General features: G+C 47.4%; 1 long non-coding RNA gene across 1 annotated transcript in view; it reads left to right on the top strand.

The window, feature by feature from the left end:
- LOC143927199 (uncharacterized) overlaps positions 1-13,337 on the top strand; it is a 28,529-nt gene extending 15,192 nt beyond the window's left edge. Inside the window, exon 2 of the long non-coding RNA XR_013262252.1 lies at positions 12,041-13,337. This is a non-coding gene — a long non-coding RNA (uncharacterized LOC143927199). The remainder of the gene's footprint in view (positions 1-12,040) is intronic.
- Positions 13,338-14,145: the final 808 nt, after the last annotated feature.

The raw sequence follows: 14,145 nt of genomic DNA, 5'->3' as shown, positions 1-14,145 counted from the left end.
GTTACTCCTTAACTCCATACCACTCATCAAAGATAAAGGTCTGGTATGGATTTTGGGGGGAACCCCAGAAGGATTTAATTTTTTTTGGTTCTTTATGCATGGGGATCCTCCTTAACTCCATACTACTCATCAAAGATAAAGGCCTGGTATGGATTTTGGGGGGAAGCCCATGGGGCTCCTCCTTAACTCTATACCACTCATCAAAGATAAAAGTCTGGTATGGATTTTGGGGGGAACCCCAGAAAGTCTTTATTTTTTTAAGGTCCCCCTTAAATCCATACCACTCATCGAAGATAAAGGTCCGATGTGAATTTACAGGGGGGGGGGCACACAAAGTTTTCTATTTATGCATGGGGTTCCCCCTTAAATCCATACCACCCATCAAAGATAAAGGTCTGGTATGGATTTTGAGGAGGACCCCATGAAGTTGTTTTTTTATGCATGGAGTTCCTCCTTAACACCATACCACTCATCAAAGATAAAGGTCTGGTATGGATTTTGGGGGGAACCCTGTGAAGTTGTTTGTTTGTTTTTTATGCATGGGGTTCCTCCTTAACTTCATACCACTCATCAAAGATAAAGGTCTGGTGTGGATTTTGGGCAGAATCCCAGAAAGTTTTTTTTTTTTTTCTTTATTCTTTTTGTATGGGGTTCACTTCATAACCACTCATCAAAGATAAAGGTCTGGTATGGATTTTGGGCAGAATCTCAGAAAGTTGTTTCTTTCTTTTATTCTTTTTGCATGGGGTTCCCCCTTAACTCCATTCCACTCATCACAGATAAAGGTCTGGTAAGGATTTTGGGGAGAACCCCATGAAGTTGTGTTTGTTTTTTTATGAATGGGGTTCCTCCTTAACTCCATACCACTCATCAAAGATAAAGGTCTGGTATGGATATTGGGGGGAACCCAGAAAGTTTTTTTGTTCTCTTTGCATGGGTTGCCCCCTTAAATCCATACCACTCATCAAAGATAAAGGTCTGGTATGGATTTTGGGGGAACCCCGTAAAGTTTTTTTTTTTTTTTTTATGCATGGGGTTCCTCCTTAACTCCATGCCACCCATCAAAGATAAAGGTCTGGTATGGATATTGGGGGGAACCCAGAAAGTTTTTTTTGTTCTCTTTGCATGGGTTGCCCCTTTAAATCCATACAACTCATCAAAGATAAATGTTTGGTATGGATTTTGGAGGGACCCCCAGAAAGTTTTAAAATTTTTTTTTTTTGTTCTTTTTGCCTTAAAACCATGTCAGACTCTCATCAAAGATAAGGTTCTAGTAGGGGTTTTAGGGAGGGGGGCATCCAAAAAGTTTTTTTTTATTTTTTTCATGGGGGTCCCTCTTAAAGTGATTGTAATGCCGAGTACACACGAGCGGAATGTCCGACAGAAAAAGTCAGACAGAAGCTTTTCATCGTATATTCCGATCATGTGTGGGCCCCATCAGACTTTTTTTTAGAAAATTCTGACGGACCTAGAAATAGAACGTGTTCTAAATATTTCTGACGGAACCAATTCCTATCGGGAAAACCGATCGTCTGTCTGCTGTTCCGATGGACCAAAAACAACGCATGCTCTGAAGCAAGTATGAGACGGAAGCTATTGGCTACTGAACTTCCTTTTTCTAGTCCCATCGTACGTGTTGTATGTCACCGCGTTCTTGACGATCAGACTTTGGTGTAATCGTGTGTACGCACGACAGTTTCAGTGGAATTCTGTGGGAAAAACCTTCAGAGTTTATTCCGACGGGAAAACCGGTCGTTTGTACAGGGCATAAGGGTTTGTTTTTATTTCTTTTTTAAACAACAAACATATCACACTTACCTCCCACTGTGCAGCTCGTTTTGCACAGAGTGGCCCCGAACCTCGTCTTCTGGGGTCCCCCAGGAGCTCTTGGGGGTTCTTAGCCACATCAGATCTCTCCTGGGGGGGGGGGGGGTTACCGTGCGGGCACTCTCCCGAGTCCAGTATTTGGTGTCCATGTATGGCCCAGCCCCACCCCCTGATAACGGCGCCTGCGTCATTGGATTTGATTGACAGCAGCGGGAGCCAATGGCTGCACTACTATCAATCTACACAATCAAGAGCAGAGAACCCGGGCAGAGAGACAGCGCATCCCCGCCGGGTCTAGTTCCAGGGCTCAGGTAAGTAAAACGGGGGGCTGGAGAGGGGGGGGGGGGCGGTCACTGCCAGGTATTTTTTCACCTTAAAGGGATTGTAAAGTAAAAAAAAAAAAAAATAATAATAAAAAAAAAATAACAAACATGTTATACTTGCCTTCACTGTGCAGCTCGTTTTGCACAGAGTGGCCCCGAACCTCCTCTTCTGGGGTCCCTCGGCGGCTGTCTCTGCTTCCTCCCGCAGGTGCTTCTCACGTTCATCTGAGCTCCCTCTCATGGTGAGAAGCACCTGCGGGCGCGCTCCCATGATACAGCCGGTGGCTATAGCCGCATCACACGGCCCTGCCCCCTGGCGCGCCACATCATTGGATGCGATTGACAGCAGCGCGAGCCAATGGCTGTGCTGCTTTCAATCCATCAACTCCAGCCAATCAGCGGCCATGCTGAGCGGCGAAGAGGACGGCGGGGGCGAGCGCCGGACTTTAGAGGGGTCAGGTAAGTAAAACTGGGGGACTGGGGGGTGCCCGCGGTGTGAGATTTTTTTTTTCACCTTAAAGCGGAGGTCCACCCTAAAGTGGATCTTCCGCTCATCGGAACCCTCCCCCCCCTCCGGCGCCACAATTGGCACCTTTCAGGGGGGAGGGGGGTGCAGGTACCTGTACAGTACAGGTATCTGCACCCACTTCTGGGATAGCTCTCTGCGGAAAGGGGCGTAGATTACGCCCCTTTCCGAAAGTCCCCCGCTGCCTGCTGGGAAACACACAGATCCCAGAGGCAGCGGGGTCCATCCTTATTGCGCAGCGCGACTCGCGCATGCGCAGTAGGGAACCGGGAAATGAAGCCGAAAGGCTCCACTTCCTGATTCCCATACCCAAGATGGCGGCGGCAGCACCCGAGAGACGATCGAGAGATCGGCTTCGGGTGCCGACATCGCGGGCGCGCTGGACAGGTAAGTGTCACTATTTTAAAAGTCAGCAGCTGCAGTATTTGTAGCTGCTGGCTTTTAAAAAAAAAAAAAAAAACGCGGAGTCCCGCTTTAATGCATAGACTGCATTAAGGTGAAAAAACATTTTCCTTTACAACCCCTTTAATGCATAGGATGCATTAAGGTGAAAAAACATGTAGGTTTACAACCCTTTTAAATCCATAGCTCGGTCTCTGTGCAGGCAGTGCACAGTGAGAACGCTCTCAACAAAGAAACATCAGCCGCCTAGTGACCTATATGTGCGGCATGGGGGTATTAAGACCCCTTTCACACTGGGGTGTTTTTCAGGCGTTTTTCAGGCGCTTTAGAGTTAAAAAAAAGCGCCTGTGAAGCGCTTGAAAGAAGCCTCATCTGCAGTCCCAATGTGAAAGCTCGAGTGCTTTAAGGGCCCTTTCACAATGTCAGCGCCCGAAAAAACGATCGTAAAGCGCCGCTTAAACTAGCAGCGCTTTACCAGCGTTTTTCGAGCGTTATTGGGGCGATTTTAACCCCTGCTAGTGGCCAAATAAAGGGTTAAAAGCGCCCACAAAACGCTGCTGCGTTTTTCAGGTGCTTTTCAGGCGTTTTACAGGCGCTTCCCATTGATTTAAATGGGAAGGGGCGCTTTAGTAACGTTGTATTCACCGCTCCAAAAGCGCTGCAAAGAAGCTGCTTGCAGGACTTTTTTTGACGCCCCCTGCCAGCGCAGCGCCTCGGTGTGAAAGCACTCGGGCGTTTACATTGGGATTGCAGTTGCAGCTTCTTTCAGGTGCTTTTTTTTTTTAACGCTAAAGCGCCTGAAAAACGCCTGAAAAACGCCCCAGTGTGAAAGGGGTCTTAGGCCTGCCCTTTTGCTGCCATACATATGTTTTACATGGATCGCAACAGGTTAAAAGAGTATAAAACGATCTGCATTTTGTTGTCTTTTCTTTTTTTTTTTTCTCTCTCTTGAACCCACCGTTAAATAATGTACCTATTCCTAGGGGTCTGCCAGATCGAGAAGTGTATGGATGCTCATTGGTTATTGGAGAATTCAGTAGTATGGCCAGTGTTGGTGCACGTTGAAGGCCGGGCTGTGAAGGGTTAGGAAGGGAGCCTAGGTGATATCTGAGCCGGGAAGGGTGACGCCGTAGGGACTCTGCGTCCTCTTCTCTCTTTCACAGCTGCCGCTATATCATATATCATCACTGGCCAGACTGGAAACAGAACATGGTTAGTTAACCTTATCAGGACCATAATCTATATTTATTCTATAGTTAACGGGAAAAAAATAAAAAATAAAAATGGGCAGACTCGATGGACTATTCTGTCTTTTTCTGCCGTCACTTTTCTATGTTTATATCTAATGGGGGCCCCATAGCAAAACCATTAAGGGCCCCATGCCTCTGCTCCTGTATGGGCAAACCACAGGTGTCGGAAAACTATAGGTCGATGAGCCTGACCCCCACATTGTGTGTACAATAGAGCTGCACGATTCTGGGAAAAATGAGAATCACGATTCTTTTGCTTAGAATGAAGATCACGATTCTCAAAAAACTGTTTTATTTGAAAAATTTACAGGCAGGGTATCGCCTAGAGTATTGGCAGGGTATCGCCTAGAGTATTGGCAGGGTATCGCCTAGAGTATTGGCAGGGTATCGCCTAGAGTATTGGCTGGGTATCGCCTAGAGTATTGGCTGGGTATTGCCTAGAGTATTGGCTGGGTATTGCCTAGAGTATTGGCAGGGTATTGCCTAGAGTATTGGCTGGGTATTGCCTAGAGTATTGGCTGGGTATTGCCTAGAGTATTGGCAGGGTATTGCCTAGAGTATTGGCAGGGTATTGCCTAGAGTATTGGCTGGGTATTGCCTAGAGTATTGGCTGGGTATTGCCTAGAGTATTGGCAGGGTATTGCCTAGAGTATTGGCAGGGTATTGCCTAGAGTATTGGCAGGGTATTGCCTAGAGTATTGGCAGGGTATTGCCTAGAGTATTGGCAGGGTATTGCCTAGAGTATTGGCAGGGTATTGCCTAGAGTATTGGCAGGGTATTGCCTAGAGTATTGGCAGGGTATTGCCTAGAGTATTGGCAGGGTATTGCCTAGAGTATTGGCAGGGTATTGCCTAGAGTATTGGCAGGGTATTGCCTAGAGTATTGGCAGGGTATTGCCTAGAGTATTGGCAGGGTATTGCCTAGAGTATTGCCTAGAGTATTGCCTAGAGTAAGGCAGGATGGCTGCTTCCATCTCTGTATCTCTCCCCTCCACTGTACAGATTATTACAGAGGGGGAGAGAGGAACCGGCATCATGACATGATGCCGGTTTGTTTACAAGTGATCGCTCAGTCTGAGCGATCACAGTGTAAACAGCGTGCTGTTTCCCGGCCGCTGTACCCGCCCACAATCAGGCAGCGGCACTCCACATCACACGCTCCAATGACTGACGTCAGTTCCGATATCCGCCATTTGCGTTCCGCGCTGGTTACGTGGAACCGGTGGAAAAAATCGAAAATCGCAGGTCACCCAGAACTTAGATCGCGTGGGGGGGGGGGGTGTGAATCGAGATCGCGATCGTTTCGCGATTAATCGTGCACCTCTAGTGTACAATATTTGAAGATCATCGAAGGACACTCAGATAATCTAGCCAATACTCTAGGTATTGCCTAGAGTATTGGCTGGGTATTGCCTAGAGTATTGGCAGGGTATTGCCTAGAAGTATTGGCTGGGTATTGCCTAGAAGTATTGGCTGGGTATTGCCTAGAAGTATTGGCTGGGTATTGCCTAGAGTATTGACTGGGTATTGCCTAGAGTATTGGCTGGGTATTGCCTAGAGTATTGGCTGGGTATTGCCTAGAGTATTGGCTGGGTATTGCCTAGAGTATTGGCTGGGTATTGCCTAGAGTATTGGCTGGGTATTGCCTAGAGTATTGGCTGGGTATTGCCTAGAGTATTGGCAGGGTATTGCCTAGAGCAGTGATGGCGAACCTTGGCACCCCAGATGTTTTGGAACTACATTTCCCATGATGCTCATGCACTCTGCAGTGTAGTTGAGCATCATGGGAAATGTAGTTCCAAAACATCTGGAGTGCCAAGGTTTGCCATCACTGGCCTAGAGTATTGCTTAGAGTATTGCCTAGAGTAAGGAAGGATGGCTGCTTCCATCTCTGTATCTCTCCCCTCCACTGTACAGATTATTACAGAGGGGGAGAGAGGAACCGGCATCATGACATGACGCCGGTTTGTTTACAAGTGATCGCTCAGTCTGAGCGTTCACAGTGTAAACAGCGTGCTGTTTCCCGGCCGCTGTACCCGCCCACAACCAGGCAGCGGCACTCCACATCGCACGCTCCAATGACTGACGTCAGTTCCGATATCCGCCATTTGCGTTCCGCGCTGGTTACGTGGAACCGGCGGCAAAAAATCGCAGGTCACCCAGAACTTAGATCGCGTGGGGGGTGAATCAAGATCGCGATCGTTTCGCGATTAATCGCTCACCTCTAGTGTACAATATTTGAAGATCATCGAAGGACACTCAGATAATGTAATGAGAGAGAGTCAGTATGAGCTTATGACGGTTAGGCCCCTTTCACACGGGGCGGATCAGTAAAGATCCGCCCCGTGATGATCCGCTCGCTCAGCGGGGATCGCTCCGTTGTCCCCGCTGAGCCAGCTGTGGACAGGGCGGTCTCCGCACACTGTGCGGGGACCGCCCTGTCAGCTCTCCGCTCTCCTCTATGGGGATCGGACGAGCATGGACCGTGTGTCCGTGTTCATCCGATCCGCTCTGCAGACGGACAGAAAAATAGGATTTTCCTCCGTCTGCAGAATCGGACATTTGCGGAGGCGGACAATAGCGGGTGTCTGCGGATGCTCATCCGCAGACACCCGCTATCCCATAGGGATGAATGTATGGCCCGTATTTCATCCGCAAACGGATGGATGAAATACGGACATATCATCCGCATGTGTGAAAGGGGCCTAACCACCTCAATACTGGGCACTTACACCCCCTTAGTGCCCAGGCCATTTTTCAGCTTTCGGCGCACTATGAATGACTATTGAGCGGTCATGCTACTCTGTAACCATGTGACATTTTTATCATTTTCTTTACGCAAATAGAACTTTCTTTTGGTGGTATTTAATCACTCCTGGGTTTATTTTTTCCTAAAAAAAAAAAAAAATGTGGAAAAAACAAACAAACTTTTCTTATGCCGCGTAACACACGACCGGATTTTACAGCAGACTAGGTCTGACGGACATTCCTCAGAGTTCCAATGGACTTTCCAAAGGAACGGCCACACACAATCACACCGAAGTCCCAACGGATTTGAACGTGACGACGTACGACCGGACTAGAATTAGCCCTTGTACACACGGTCGGAGATTCCGACAACCAAATCCGTCGGACCCGTTGCATACACACGGTCGGACGAATTTGTCGGAAAATCCGATCGTTCAGAACGTGATGACGTTATTTCGTTACGATGGGACTACGTTCAGGCTAGTAGCCAATAGCTTTGATGTAGGAATTTGATCTGAGCATGCGTGGCACTTTGTCCGATCGGAATTCTCTACACATGATCGGAGTATGTCCGATCGGAGCATTTTGTCGGAAAATATTTCCGGTGTGTTGGAAAATTTTGGTCCGACGGATACTCCGACGGAAACAGTCCGATGGAGACCACACACAGTCGGAATATCCGACAAAACGCTCCGATCAGACACATTCCGTCGGAATCTCCGATCGTGTGTACAAGGGTTAAGGAAGTTCATAGCCAGTAGCCAATAGCTGCCCTAGCGTCCGTTTTCCTCCGTCGGACTAGCATACAGACAAGCGGATTTCTCCATAGGAACCGGGTCCGGCGGGAAAAATTTGAAACATGTTCTATTTCTAAAGTCCGTCAGGTTTTTGGACAGCAGAGGAGCCCACACACGATCGAATTGTCCGACGGATTCGTTCCGCCGGACCTTTGCTGTCAGTGGGCGCTGATGAGGCGGCACTTATGGGCACTGATTAGGTGGCTCTGATGAGGAGGCACGAATATGCTGCACTTATGGGCACTGATATGTGGCACTGATGAGCACTCATAGGTGGCTCTGATGGGCGGCACTGATGGGCATTGACGGGTGGCATTGGGCATCAGTGATGAGCATTGTTGGGCAGTACTGATGGCCACTGATTTCTGTCATTTCTGCCACTTAATTGTAATCAGGGCATTGGTGATTAGTGCCCTGATTACATCCCTAGATGTCCTCTGTGAGGAGATGCCACTGACCGGCTCTCCTCTCCTCACACTCTATCAGTGTGAGGCAAGGAGCGCCGATTACCGCCATCTCCGTGTTTACATGTGACCAGCTGTGATTGGACACAGCCGATCACATGGCTGCGGCTTTTTACATCGATCGGGGTTGCTCTGTGTCCTAGTGTTGGGTCACCTCGCTGCACGCACCCGGGGGGTGCGTGAGAGTGGTCATTCTGGAGGGCCGTCATATGAAGTCCACCCAGAACGAGAACCAGACAGTGGAGGGGAGGGATGGGCAGAGCTGCTGCTGTGTGGGAAAGCAGCTCATCTCCTGTCAGAGCATCGAGAGTGTAGCAATAGCTGTACTCCCAGTGCTTAGTAAAACTGTAAATTATTGACAAAAGAGCTAAGTCCACAAGGTGGCATGCACCTCATTGGGCTTATCCCATAGTAAGCCAGCACATCTTAGGAAGTGATTGATTTCTTGGAGTACAGCTTTATTGTAACACAAGTGGCACCAAGCCATGTCATACAATGCCATTTGCGCAGGCGCCAACTGCCATTGTTTGTGGATGTAGCCCACCAGACCTACAACCTGAATAATGGTTACCATATGAGTCTCATATTCTCTCTGGGGCAATGAGGTAAACAAATAATAAGTCCAATCCTTTATTTTATTTTTTTGGGGGGGTGGAAGAGTGAAGATTTAGTAAAAGGGGGTTCCCCTCTGGGGCAGTCACCATCGGAAAAGGTGACCCAACAGGAGGATTTCCTCTTTTCCTGTATTGGTGACAACTAAAATGTTGCATTTCCTGTCACTTCCTGTCTAGGTAAGGGCCGGTTCACACTGCGGGCGCGGCGAGGCGTCTCCGACTTGCCTCGCCGCGACCTGCGGCGACCTCAGTGGCGACTTGCAGATGACTGCTGTATAGAAGTCAATGCAAGTCGCCCCCGAAGTCGCCCAGAAGTAGTACAGGAACCTTTTTTCTGAGTCGGAGTGACTCGAGTCGCTCCTCTCAGAACGGTTCCATTGTACAGAACGGGGGTGACTTGCGGGAGCGAGGCGAGGCGAGTCGTGTCGCCTCGCATCGCCCGCTGTGTGAACCGGCCCTAACACTGGTCACCAGGATAAATAGGGAGGAAAACAAAAACAAAATGGCTTTAGATACACTTTAAATATTTTTCTGATTGGTGCCGCAGATCTCATCCATGCTCTGTGCACAGCACCCACCAGTGCGGGGATCGGCAACCTACACCATGCCGGCACTAAATGTCCGGCCCGTCAGTGCACATGATATAGTCACGTGTACCCGGCCCGCGGACATTTTAGCCACTTTCCGTCATTCTGCTATAGCGTGGGCATCCAGTGGCGGAGGACATCAATAGATGTCCTCCCGTGATCGCTCTGCCCTGATCGAGGGCCGGTGCGCACTGTGATCCTTTGGACTCGGCTGATCACAGAACAGGGTAAAGGGCCAATCACAGCGGGCCCTTTACCACGTGATCATCTGTCAGCCAATGACAGCTAATCAGGAAGTAAACCAAAGGCAGTTATCTGCTTTTTTTTATCCTTACGATTAGCGGGAGAAGAAGAGAATACAGCCGGTAACCGGCTTCTGTTACAGGGACATCGGTCCCGATCTGTGCCACCTATCAATGCCCACAAGTGCTGTTAATCAGTGCCCACGAGTGCCACCTTTCAGTGCTGCCAATCAGTCCCCTTCAGTGTCACCTATCAGTACTGCCAATCAGCACCCATCAGTGCCTAATCATCAGTGTCACCTACCAGTGCCCATCAGTGTAGTTTATCAGTGCCCATCAGTGCCGCCAAGCAGTGCTCATCAGTGCCGCCTAAGAGTGTGCCCTTCAGTGCCACCTATTGGTGCCCATCAGTGCCGCCTCATCAGTGCAGTCTCATCATTGCCATCTCATTTGTGCCCATCAAAGGAGCCCCATCAGCGCACATCAGTGTTACCGGTTTGCAAAATTTTATAGCAAACTATTAAAAAAAAACATTATTTTTTTTTTACAAATTTTTTTATTTTTGTTTCTTTAGCAAAAAATAAAAACCCCAGTAGTGATTAAATACCACCAAAAGAAAGCTCTATTTGTGTGAAAAAAATGATAAAAACGTCATATGGGTGCAGTGTTGCATGACCGCGCAATTGTCATTCAAAGTGCAACAGCGCTGAAAGCTGAAAATTAGGCCTGGGCAGGAAGAGGGTATAAGTGACCAGTAGGCAAGTGGTTAAGTAAGTAATGTGTAATGTAAAAGGAACCAGAGGTGCGGGGCTTTGTATTGTAAATTATTACTATGTTAGGATTATTATCTTCATTTATCAGCAGGGGAATGCGGCCCTCCATGCATTCACATACACTGAATCCGGCCCTTCAGTGGAAAAAGGTTGCTGACCCCTGAACTAGTGGTTGCAGCACAGGTTGACTTCTATAGGGAACAATGGGGTGCCAGATAATATCTAATGTTGTATGACAGGTACAGTATCTCACATAAGTGAGTACACCCCTCACTTTTCTGTAAATATTTTCTTCTATCTTTTCATGTGACAACACTGAAGAAATGACACTTGTCTACAATGTAAAGTAGCGAGTGTACAGCTTGTATAACAGTGTAAATTTCCTGTCCCCTCAAAATAACTCAACACACAGCCATTAATGTCTAAACCGCTGGCAACAAAAGTGAGTACACCCCTAAGTGAAAATGTCCATATTGGGCCCAAAGTCTCAATATTTTGTGTGGCCGCCATTATTTTCCAGCACTGCCTTAACCCTCTTGGGCATGGAGGTCACCAGAGCTTCACAGGTCGCCAATGGAGTCCTCTTCCCCTCCCCCATGATGACATCACAGAGCTGGTGGATGTTGGAGACCTTGCACTCCTCCTCCTTCCATTTGAGGATGTCCCATAAAAGCTCAATAGGGTTTAGGTCTGGAGACATGCTTGGCCAGTCCATCACCTTTACCCTCAGCTTCTTTAGCAAGGCAGTGGTCGTCTTGGAGGTGTTTGGGGTGGTTATCATGTTGGAATACTGCCCTGCGGCCCAGTCTCTGAAGGGAGGGGATCATGCTCTACTTCAGTATGTCACAGTACATGTTGGCATTCATGGTCCCCTCAATGATCTGTAGCCCCCCCAGTGCCGGCAGCACTCATGCAGCCCCAGACCATGACACTCCCACCACCATGCTTGACTGTATACAAGACACACTTGTCTTTGTCCTCCTCACCTGGTTGCCGCCACACATGCTTTACCATATCTGTCAGGTTCTTTTAATTGCTGTTTGTCTCCCCACATGGGGAGATTTAATCTCACTTCCTGCCCTAGTGCTAGGGAAGCGCTAAATTCTCCTAATTATCAGGATGGGCACAGCATCAAAGGCACATTTATTGCATTGCTTTGGGGAGAGGATAGAAGATCTGACAGATTTTTCTTGCTCTGTGTCTACCTGTCTTATTGACACCTGCCCCCCCCCCCCCCCATTCTATGGGTGTCACAGGACAGGAAGTGAGGGGTAATCTCTCCAATGATGACCCAGGCAGAGCTTGAAAAATGTTGCCTACTCTTTTAAAAACTTTGCTACTGTAGCAACTGTTGGCTTCAATGAGGTTTCGTATTTTTTAAATGGACACTTTTTTTGGTAGAATTTTATTTTGATTGCTGATAATTTTTTTTATTTTTTGCAGACTGGTGTTCTTTTTATTTAACTAGATGCTTTTTTTTATTTCTAGATGATGCTGGTGAGGAGCTGGACAACCACTGCAGGAGGACAGGAGGGACGTGCCAGGCAACCTGCTCCTCCCCATTCCTCCCAGGTGGGAAATGTGCCAATGGACTATGCTGTAGAATCCTAATGTATTAAAGCCCCAGAATGTCACCAACCTTATCAGATGTGGAACCTCTAATGGGACCTACCAAACCCTTCTAATCCATCATCGCAACACTGGGGACCTCTAATGGGACCTACCAAACCCTTCTAAACCATCATCGTAACACTGGGGACCTCTAATGGGACCTACCCAACCCTTCTAAACCATCATCGTAACACTGGGGACCTCTAATGGGACCTACCAAACCCTTCTAAACCATCATCGTAACACTGGGGACCTCTAATGGGACCTACCAAACCCTTCTAAACCATCATCGTAACACTGGGGACCTCTAATGGGACCTACCAAACCCTTCTAAACCATCATCGTAACACTGGGGACCTCTAATGGGACCTACCAAACCCTTCTAATCCATCACCGTAACACTGGGGACCTCTAATGGGACCTACCAAACCCTTCTAAACCATCATCGTAACACTGGGGACCTCTAATGGGACCTACCAAACCCTTCTAATCCATCATCGTAACACTGGGGACCTCTAATGGGACCTACCAAACCCTTCTAATCCATCATCATAACACTGGGGACCTCTAATGGGACCTACCAAACCATTCTAATCCATCATCATAACACTGGGGACCTCTAATGGGACCTACCAAACCCTTCTAAACCATCACCGTAACACTGGGGACCTCTAATGGGACCTACCAAACCCTTCTAATCCATCATCGTAACACTGGGGACCTCTAATGGTACCTACCAAACCCTTCTAAATCATCATCGTAACACTGGGGACCTCTAATGGGACCTACCAAACCCTTCTAATCCATCATCGTAACACTGGGGACCTCTAATGGTACCTACCAAACCCTTCTAAATCATCATCGTAACACTGGGGACCTCTAATGGGACCTACCAAACCCTTCTAATCCATCTTTGTAACACTGGGGACCTCTAATGGGACCTACCAAACCCTTCTAATCCATCATCGTAACACTGGGGACCTCTAATGGGACCTACCAAACCCTTCTAATCCATCATCGTAACACGAGGCACATCTTGTTGTATCTATGACTTCAATCAATCTTGATTTCAAACTTCTTATGTGTTTGGATGTCATTTATTGCACAATTTAGTGCATAGAACCCAAAAAATTGCATTTTAAATTTTTATATTAAAATAGTTTTACATCCCAAACCTTGTGTGGCCATTTCGTTGTTTTTTTTTTTTTTTTGAGCCAAAGAAGCCATGATAGATCCCTCAGGGTGCAATGGAACATTCCCTTAGGCAGCCAGTAAAACATTGGATATGTGTCCAAGGGTAAATTCAACCATGAAACCACAACTATCTCTTCTGTTCCCATAGAAATAATGTAATAAATAATATACAGTATCTACAAGTGGTACTTTATCTACAGGTCTGCTGAACAGTGGAAAGAAAGCCCTTATACTGGAGGTCAGTGGGAAGAATGTTCCTTACATTGGTGATCAGTGGGAAGAATGTTCCTTACATTGGTGATCAGTGGGAAGAATGTTCCTTACATTGGTGATGAGTGGGAAGAATGCTCCTTACATTGGTGGTCAGTGAGAAGAATGTTCCTTACATTGGTGACCAGTGAGAAGAATGTCCCTTACATTGGTGATCAGTGGGAAGAATGCTCCTTACATTGGTGATCAGTGAGAAGAATGTCCCTTACATTGGTGATCAGTGGGAAGAATGTTCCTTACATTGGTGATCAGTGAGAAGAATGTTCCTTACATTGGTGGTCAGTGAGAAGAATGTTCCTTACATTGGTGATGAGTGGGAAGAATGCTCCTTACATTGGTGATCAGTGAGAAGAATGTTCCTTACATTGGTGATCAGTGAGAAGAATGTTCCTTACATTGGTGATCAGTGAGAAGAATGTTCCTTACATTGGTGATCAGTGAGAAGAATGTTCCTTACATTGGTGATCAGTGAGAAGAATGTTCCTTACATTGGTGGTCAGTGAGAAGAATGTTCCTAA

This window comes from Lithobates pipiens, unplaced genomic scaffold (assembly GCF_037356315.1).
Source record: "Lithobates pipiens isolate NorthernLeopardFrog02 unplaced genomic scaffold, aLitPip1_a1.2 Scaffold_23, whole genome shotgun sequence".
NCBI classification, from domain to species: domain Eukaryota; kingdom Metazoa; phylum Chordata; class Amphibia; order Anura; family Ranidae; genus Lithobates; species Lithobates pipiens.
The sequence above is the reverse complement of the archived record's forward strand: the minus strand, read 5'-3'. Positions and strand labels throughout refer to the sequence as shown.